Below are 8,516 nucleotides of genomic sequence, written 5' to 3' on the forward strand. Positions count from 1 at the left end.
TACTTCACAACAGGTAGAACAGGGAAATCACTATGTTGAGCCTATTGTAAAAGCTAAAGAAAGTCAGAGAGATTTCTTTTAACACTGAAGAAATATTTTTAAAGAAGTAAAACTCTTACCTGCTGTAGAATGACGAAGAAATTTCTTGACACCAAAATGACTGACTCCACAAGTCAAATGTGTTCGGCGCAGGTAAGTAAAAACAAAAGCCGCCCAAGCCCTTTCACTGCTATGATTTCCTTCTAGGATCAATCTTTTCTTCCTCCCCAAGAATATAACTGTTTCACACTGGAAGAGCTAAAATTTTGAGAGTTGGGCTGGTGTAGAATCCAACCCAAGATGGTTGGGTTTAGTGTGCGTGGTGACTGAGGCAGCAGAAACAATCCAAATGTGACAAAAGAGATTAGCAAGTTCCTGCGCATAAGTCAATTTCCTGTAGCTGGCTTCTCCGAAGAGAGGGTTTCATTTGATGTGTGTATATGTGTGTGCACGTGCATTTCCCTCCATGACACTATGAAAACTTCCCCAGATAAGAGACAGAATAAGGCCTTTGCTGCATGGCTGAATTTGTGTTGAATTTATCAGCTCTCTAGGGACCATTTCCCTCTCCCTTTTCCCCCATTTCTCACCAGCCAATCACCTATGAAAAACTGTGGAAAGGAAGAGTGAAAAACCAAGATGATTCCTTAAGGAAGTGAAATAAACCAAGAAAAAAAAAAAAAGGCCACTCCACAGATTGGTCTTGGTTAATTTAAGCTTAGGAAAAAGCACCTTAGATCTCCACGTCAGCTTGGTGAACATACTGACTATGGAGGGGAAATGGTAAGTGGGCGGTTCACTTTGTTTTATTAATAACTATGAAGTAACAATTTGGAAAAGACAGACTCAGCCCTAGCGCTCAAGCAGCTCCGCCACGCATTTACCCTTTGATGGACCAGCACCTGTGTTGTGAGATACGTGACTATGAGTTGTTTTCAGACTCCTCAGAGTTTCATTATTTGCCTCCAAACACACTGCCTCCGTCAGTGCAATCCAGGTGTAGAGACCATCTGCACATATTTAGATTATGGCTGAGTTGCCTACACCGGTACCTTTAACTTTCATGATGTGGTCACAATCCCCCTTGCCTCAAATCCCTAAGTAATCGTAAATGCTACCTCCCAGGGTGAAATCTCAGTCAAAATACCTACATGCCACAAGGATAAGATCAACTCCATTCAAGTCAACAAGCATTTATAGAGCCCCTATTGTGTGCAAGGTCCAGTGCTGGGGTGGAGGAGGGCACTTAAAGATGAACAAGATGGAATCTCTCACTCATGAGAGTCAAAATCAAGTGAAGGGGAAAGACATGGACATAAAGGAGATGCTGTGAGCCAGGATCTATTAACAAATCTCACTCAAGGGACTTCCCTGGTGGTCCAGCGATTAGGACTCCGCACTTCCACTGCGGGGGCGGGGGGGGGGGGCACGGGTTCCATCCCTGGTCAGGGAACTAAGATCCCACATGCTGCGCAGGGGCCAAAAAAAAAAAAAAATCTCACTCACAAAATCCTGGGACACTAGAGTCAGGTGAAATGAAAGTGCGTGTACAACCTTTTGGCCAGTTAAGATAGCCATTGAATGTTGACATGGATTCTCTCATAATATTCCAGGGACCCTTGGCTGGCTTCCAGGAGGCTGCTCAGACCTGCATGCATCATCTGAGGGCCACCCTCACTCCCTCACCGTTGCAGCCTCAGTATCCTGTTATGTGCCTGATACTGTGAACTGAAGAGAAACACAAAGGCTGAGACATATATTCCCTGTGCTCACAGGACCTATGTTCTGGTTGGAGGAGACAAAAAAAAAAAAACATTCATACAAATGCAATAACTACAATTTGTAATAACTATTGCAAAGGAATCAGAGAAGAAGCTAAACTAGAGAGCAAGACAATATCTACATCCCAGGGGTGGTCAAAGAGGGCCTCTTCGTGCAGCTGACATTTAAGGTGAGACCTGAAGCTGTGACTCTAAGCCCTGGTTGAGAAGCTTTTTAAAAATACCAGTACCTAGGGAATTCCCTGGTGGTCCAGTTGTTAGGACTCTGCACTGCCACTGCAGAGGGCACGGGTTTCATCCCTGGTCCGGGAATACAATCCCACATGGGGAACTAAAATCCCGCATGCAGTACAGTGCGGCCAAAAAAACCCAAAAAACAAAAAAACAGTACCTAGGCCCCACCCCCAGAGATTCCAGTTTAATTTGTCTGGGTTGGGACCTGGGCATCAATATTAACTCCCCCCCCACCATCATTCCAATGTGACGCCACCGCTCTAATGATGAAAAAGAGGAACCTAAGGGGAGTAGAAGGAAAGACATTCCAAGCAGAGGCACTAGTATGTGCAAAGACCCTAAGTTGGGAAAGAGCTTGGCATGTTCAAGGAAGTGAAAGAGGATTGATGTGTCTGGTGTGTGATGATGGCAGGAATAAGTGGTGGAAAATGAGTATTCTCAGAGATGGCCACCCAACTACTAAGGCCATAAGAGACTCTTACATGAGCTCAGACATCAATTTGTTAATGTGCAGGAAGAACTCAATCTGGCAGGTGAGAACCTTGAGCCCTCTGATATGCACATATCTCCTTTTAGAAAATTCTCCCGGGAAAGTCAGATCACCATCATAATGTTATTAGGTAAGCAGAACATATGGCTCGTGGATACTTTATTTATTTACCTCTAGGTTGGGTCGTCAAGAAAGATTTAGGGCAGCTTATAAAAACACATACACCTTAGCAAAATAAAGCAAATTAAAAACAAGAAATGGAAAGATGAGACCAAAAGAAATGAAGACAAAAATTAAGCTAAAACCAGGGGTGAGGTTGATAGAGAAAATGAAAATGCCATGTTCTAAGCGTTTAAGCAACTGGTGTGAAGCAGCAAACACTACCACATAGAAAACTGAGCACCCACTGAATAACCATGAGCACACTGCTCAGGATGGTGAGGGCTTCCTGGCTCCCCGGTGCTGAGACTAAAGAGAAACTTGGCTCCTGGATTCTAATAGGAGGACATCACAACCGAAGTGAAACACCATCCTGAGACTAAACACTGCCAGCGGCACGTCTTTTGAGATGGTTCCTTACATTTTTCCTCAATGTAGGTTGATTTCATCTCATGAAAGAGTTGACTGAAAGCAATCCCAGGGTGCACGTAGGGGAGGGTGTGTGGAGGGATTAGTACAGTGTGTGCTGCCCCATATCCTGCTTTGATATGCCAGTTTAGTGGAGAGATGAAAATAGACTTCAGAAATGCTTCTGAAAGTTCAGGATAAAATCGTTTTCTCATCCAAGCTTCCAAAAGCTTTGAGGCAGCAAAGAGGTGAAAATGGATGTAGCTCCAGCAAGAGATTCAGTGGTTTTGTCAGTGCCCCGGTGTCCCTTGAGAAAGCAGAGGCACCGGGCAAGGACAGACAGCTGCCCACGGGGGCAGCCCCCCTCCACCTCCAGGAGAAGGCGAGACTCTGCCCTTTGGGAAACAAAGAAAAAGCAGTACAAGCACGGTTTGTAAGTTCAGGGCCTCGGGCCTTGTGCATTTTCTCCACAAACGGCACACATACTCCAGGGCAGGGTAGATGGGGTGTGTCCGCAGGCCCAAGCACTCCCACCATGCCCTGCAAGGTGCTGGGGAGGGCATGGCCGTCTGGCTGCAAGATGCCCCTTTCCCTCTTGGCTCCCAGCTAACACCCTTGCCTCTTGTGATGGACCCGCTCTGTCTGTGTATGTAACTGTAGTTTTAGATGTAGGTGGAGTCAGGCTTTGTGCTGCCTTTTAACAGACAAGGGTAGTGGGGACGGAGATGTAGAAAATAACCTAAAATACATGTACACACTACACGCTCACACACACACACACACACACACACACACACACACACATATGCAAACCTCTGGGTGTTTCAGTTCTGATGCTATATAGTCCAGCCTTGGGACAGAAGTGAGGGGAAATCCTGGGGATTCAGTGGTGGGAAGGAAGGAAACGATGGGTGTGGAGGTCCCTGTAGAATCCGGCCCCTTGTTATAAGCCATATTGAGGAAGTCTTCCGTAACAATCTCACAACCCACTGTGAGCCGGGCTAGTGCCCTCCCATGAGCTCCCACAGCACCTCCTCTTAACCCTGCCAAGCACTCACCAAACAGCCCTGTCATGTCCCGCTCAGAGGCCCTTGAGGCCCAGGGCCTGGCCTTGCTCACTCGTGCATCTCAGGCACTAACTAGTCAGCTACGAAAGAACCATTTGCTGATCCATAGATTGATTCTCTCGTCTGACCCTCACAACAGCCTTATGTGGTAATCATTCTTAACTATATATTTTACAGCCAAGGACACCTCAGCTGGCTAAACAATTTGCATGAAACCACATGGCCCCCAAAGAACAAAGATTCACCCCGTCCATCCGTTGTGGCTGTTCACTCTGCTGGTTCCCAAGGGGGAGAGCTGGGCTGCTTTGGGAACAGAGAGGCAGCCTAGCCTTAGCCACAGGTCCATTTTGTCTCTCCTGAGCACCCCTCCTCGGAGGTTCTCCAGCACCACAACCCACTAAAGGTCAAGACTTGCTTTCTCAAAAACACCTTCATTTGGGATGTCCTCTGATACAGCAGACCAACAGCTTATTTCCTCTTTAACAGTCTCCTAAGAACGAGGGCCTCTTCTAGCGAGGGTTTTGAAATAATATAACGACTGTCTGTGTACTCTGAACTCACACGTAAGTGGTATTCTTGCCCGTTGCAAAGGTCTCTGCCATCTATACCACAGAGAACTCTTAATGACAAGGGTAATTGTAATGGATAGTAAACCCTGGAAAACCTGTGATATCAATCATTTACTAAATTATTTTTACCCTGGGTTAGTAAGATGCCTCCCCCTTCTTCTTACTGTTAGAGTATTAAGTGAAATGATTTCGATTTCGTAAGTAGCTTTTCACGTTTGCACAGACCCTCATTCACAATATGCCATCTAATAAAATAAAATATTTCAGTGGGTTCTGAAGATGGGAATTATGTACTAAAACTCTGTGTGAATGTTTTGAGTTTCAAACCTAGGGCATTAGTCAGACGGTAATTATTTTTACTCAGCTCCCCACTAAGTGATAACTGTATTAAACCGAAACACGCATTCCTTCTGATTGAGAGATTTTATGATGGGGAGTGTAAAATATTAGCTCTTCATAAGAGAAAGAGCTTAACTCTGAAGTATCACTTTCAGTGTAAAAATACACTCATATAAAACACTTTAAAATTCTAAATGTTAAAATATCCTAGAAATGCCACAGCCTAGAAATCACATGAATGATTTCCTCCTTATGCATTTTAATTCATTAGAAACAACAGCCTCCCTAACCAGTTCAGAGTATCATTTCAAACATCTTCTAGCTTCCCTCTTATAGCCATACCTATAAAAACATCACTTCCCTGGCTGTGATTATCATCATCTATTTTCTCTTTAACTGTTTTAATGTAACATAATGTATTGCTTTTTGTTTCAGTGAATGCCAGGTTCTCAGGATTCTCATCTGCCTTTTTAATCCTGGTTTGTTTGCCCTGTATAACTGTGTTTATCGAGCAAACATTTATATCCTTGTTCTTTTTATTGCAGAGCCATAATTCATAATAATGCAGGGTCTTGTTGCAAAAGATGATAGCACCCAACATAATCATTCAAGCTGTGGTGTAACTTTTTTAAGTGTCAGAGCAGAGCTAATGTTGTCAAACGCCCATTACCCTTCAAAGCAGTCCCTGGTTAGTTAATGTACTTTTCCAACCCTGCAGACATCAGGCAAAGCACTTTCAGAACCTTTTTAGAACCTTCCGAGACAGCTTAATACACTACAAAAGAAAACCAGTAGTGCTGCATTCTATTCACAACTTGTTTTTGACTCAAAATATAATCTGGCTTGGTCACCTACCTCATTCACTGGAGGTAGCTCCAAAGGGCTGTCTCCCAAAATCAAATCCACCCCAAAAGGACAAAGACTGGCTATCGCTGAAGAAACTTGAAAGACTGTGCCTCAGGCTCTGAGAGCAAATCCAGGTGAGGAGTTTGAAATGTAATGTGAATAAGAGTAGCATCTTTGGGTCAAGTGCATGAACTTCCAGGGGACTCCTACACTGCGTACAAGATCCTCCCTGATGTAGAAATTCTGATTTGTTTAAAAAAGAAGAAAACCATCACTGCTTCTTCTTGCATTCATATTTTACTCGTTGCCTTGATAAGGATCTCCGCTTTGGGCACAAACATCACAGGGTAACTGCAGCTCAGCACACCTGCTCAGAGTGGGAGTTGCAGACGGTTCAGTTAAAAGGCAGGGCCCAGTGAGTGCTAACTTGCCATCTTTACAAAATAACAGATCTCCAGCACAGTTCTGGAGGGAACGGGTTGAAGCTTGTACCCAAAGGCAATCTGAAATTTTGGAGAATTATAAATTTGGATTTGGACAAAGCAAGATTCAAACCCCAGCTCCACTTACTAGCAAGGATGAGGCCTTGATCTTCCCATCCGGGAAATAGGTATAATGACATCTACCTGGGAAGGGTTTTGTAAAACGGCTGCATAGTCCTTGGAATATAGTAGACACTCAATACATGGTGTCTATTAATAGCTACTCCTATTTTGGACTTTTGCCTTCTGGAGTTTTTTCTCTCCATTCCTACCCCCACTTTAAATAACAACTGTTATATTTCAGGACTTGAGAAGCTTTGCCAGTGCCAAATTCTGGTTGAATAAAGTCATACAAGCTTACAGATCATGCATAGGATTCTAAGTCATATGTTGATTGTCTCAACAGGTTTATTTTTGTTTTGTTTTTTGTTTTATTTTTTGGCTGCATTGGGTCTTCACTGCTGTGTGTGGGCTTCCTCTAGTTGCGGCAAGCAGGGGCTACTCTTCGTTGCAGGGCGCGGGCTTCTCATTATGGTGGCTTTTCTCGTTGCAGAGTATGGGCTCTAGGTGCGCGGGCTTCAGTAGTTGTGGCTCACGGGCTCTAGAGCACAGGCTCAGTAGTTGTGGCACACAGGCTTAGCTGCTCTGCAGCATGTGGGATCTTCCTGGACCAGGGATCAAACCTGTGTCCCCTGCATTGGCAGGCAGATTCTTACCCACTGTGCCACCAGGGTAGCCCTGAAGATTGATTTTAAACTTCAAAAGTTGTCAGTATTTTCATCCAAAAAATACCTTGTTTTTTTCTTTGCACTTTTTAAGAATAGTTCTTTACCCCTTTTTTGTCTTTTTTTCCTAAGATGACTCAGTGTATAGGCATGAATTTTAGACATTTTTGGGTTTTGTTTTTTATGGGTTTTTTTGTTTGTTTGTTTTTGTTTTTGCCACACTGCGTGGCATGCGGGATCTTAGTTCCCTGACCAGGGATTGAACCTGTGCCCCCTGCAGTGGAAGTGTGGAATCCTAACCACTGGACCACCAGGGAATTCAGACATTTTGTTTTTAGATGCACTTTTTGTTATCTATTGCCACTATACCAATAAGCAAGAGGAATTTCAGGACTTCCCTGGTGGCGCAGTGGTTAAGAATCTGCCTGCCAATGCAGGGGACATGGGTTCGAGTCCTGGTCTGGGAAGATCCCACATGCCACGGAGCAACTAAGCCCGTGCACCACAACTACTGAGCCTGCACTCTAGAGCCCGTGAGCCACAACTACTGAGCCCATGTGCCACAACTACTGAAGCCCGTGCACCTAGAGCCTGTGCTCCACAACAAGAGAAGCCACTGCAATGAGAAGCCCGTACACTGCAATAAAGAGTAGCCCCTGCTCACCGCAACTAGAGAAAGCCTGCGCACAGCAACGATGACCCAACACAGCCAAAAATAAATAAAAAAACAAACAACAACAACAAAAAAAAGAAAAGAAAAGGAATTTCACCCACTACTGAATAGCTGTGCTGACAATGTGAAGGACATGTGTAAAAATGGCTTTCATATGCTTTCCTGAATAAAGTTCTGGAAGCTATTACAGATATATACTGATTTATGGAAGAGACGAGGCACTATCTTCTGAAAATCACATGAAACTAGAATTTATATTACTTGTCAGTTCGTAATCTGAACAGGTAGCTCTCTTAAATGAATAAAATACATCTTATAGGAATATATAACCAACACAAGGAAGTCAGGGTATGTTCTGAGTCGAAAATAAGATGACCAGTGGTGTTTTACTTTCACATAGCAGTTTTTTAAATTTTTTGCACAAATGCCAGGAATGTGTGTACATTTTTGTCCTTGGATGAATGTAGTTGTTTTTTTTTTTTTTTTTTGCAGTACGCGGGCCTCTCACTGCTGTGGCCTCTCCCATTGCGGAGCACAGGCTCCGGACACGCAGGCCCAGCCGCTCCGCGGCATGTGGGATCTTCCTGGATCCGGGGCACGAACCGGTGTCCCCTGCATCGGCAGGCAGACTCTCAACCACTGCGCCACCAGGGAAGCCCCTGTAGTTGTTTTTTGCTCATTTGTTTTTTAAGGTTCTGTTTACA

The 8,516-nt window shown here is 44.3% G+C and overlaps 1 protein-coding gene across 4 annotated transcripts in view; it reads right to left on the reverse strand.

The window, feature by feature from the left end:
- Window positions 1-6,150, reverse strand: part of RHOH (ras homolog family member H) — a 44,339-nt gene extending 38,189 nt beyond the window's left edge. For 2 of the 4 annotated variants that reach the window (XR_003432145.1, XR_003432146.1), the window contains exon 1: window positions 120-608. The gene's annotated coding sequence lies outside the window, so the exon portion shown is untranslated. Of the gene's footprint in view, window positions 1-119; window positions 609-5,941 lie in introns of those variants that run through there. The other 2 variants (XM_027103111.1, XM_027103110.1) reach the window with 2 other exon arrangements.
- Window positions 6,151-8,516: the final 2,366 nt, after the last annotated feature.

This window comes from Aethalodelphis obliquidens, unplaced genomic scaffold (assembly GCF_003676395.1).
Source record: "Aethalodelphis obliquidens isolate GAN/ISIS:26980383/991018 unplaced genomic scaffold, ASM367639v1 scaffold6, whole genome shotgun sequence".
In the NCBI taxonomy this organism is placed as follows: domain Eukaryota; kingdom Metazoa; phylum Chordata; class Mammalia; order Artiodactyla; family Delphinidae; genus Aethalodelphis; species Aethalodelphis obliquidens.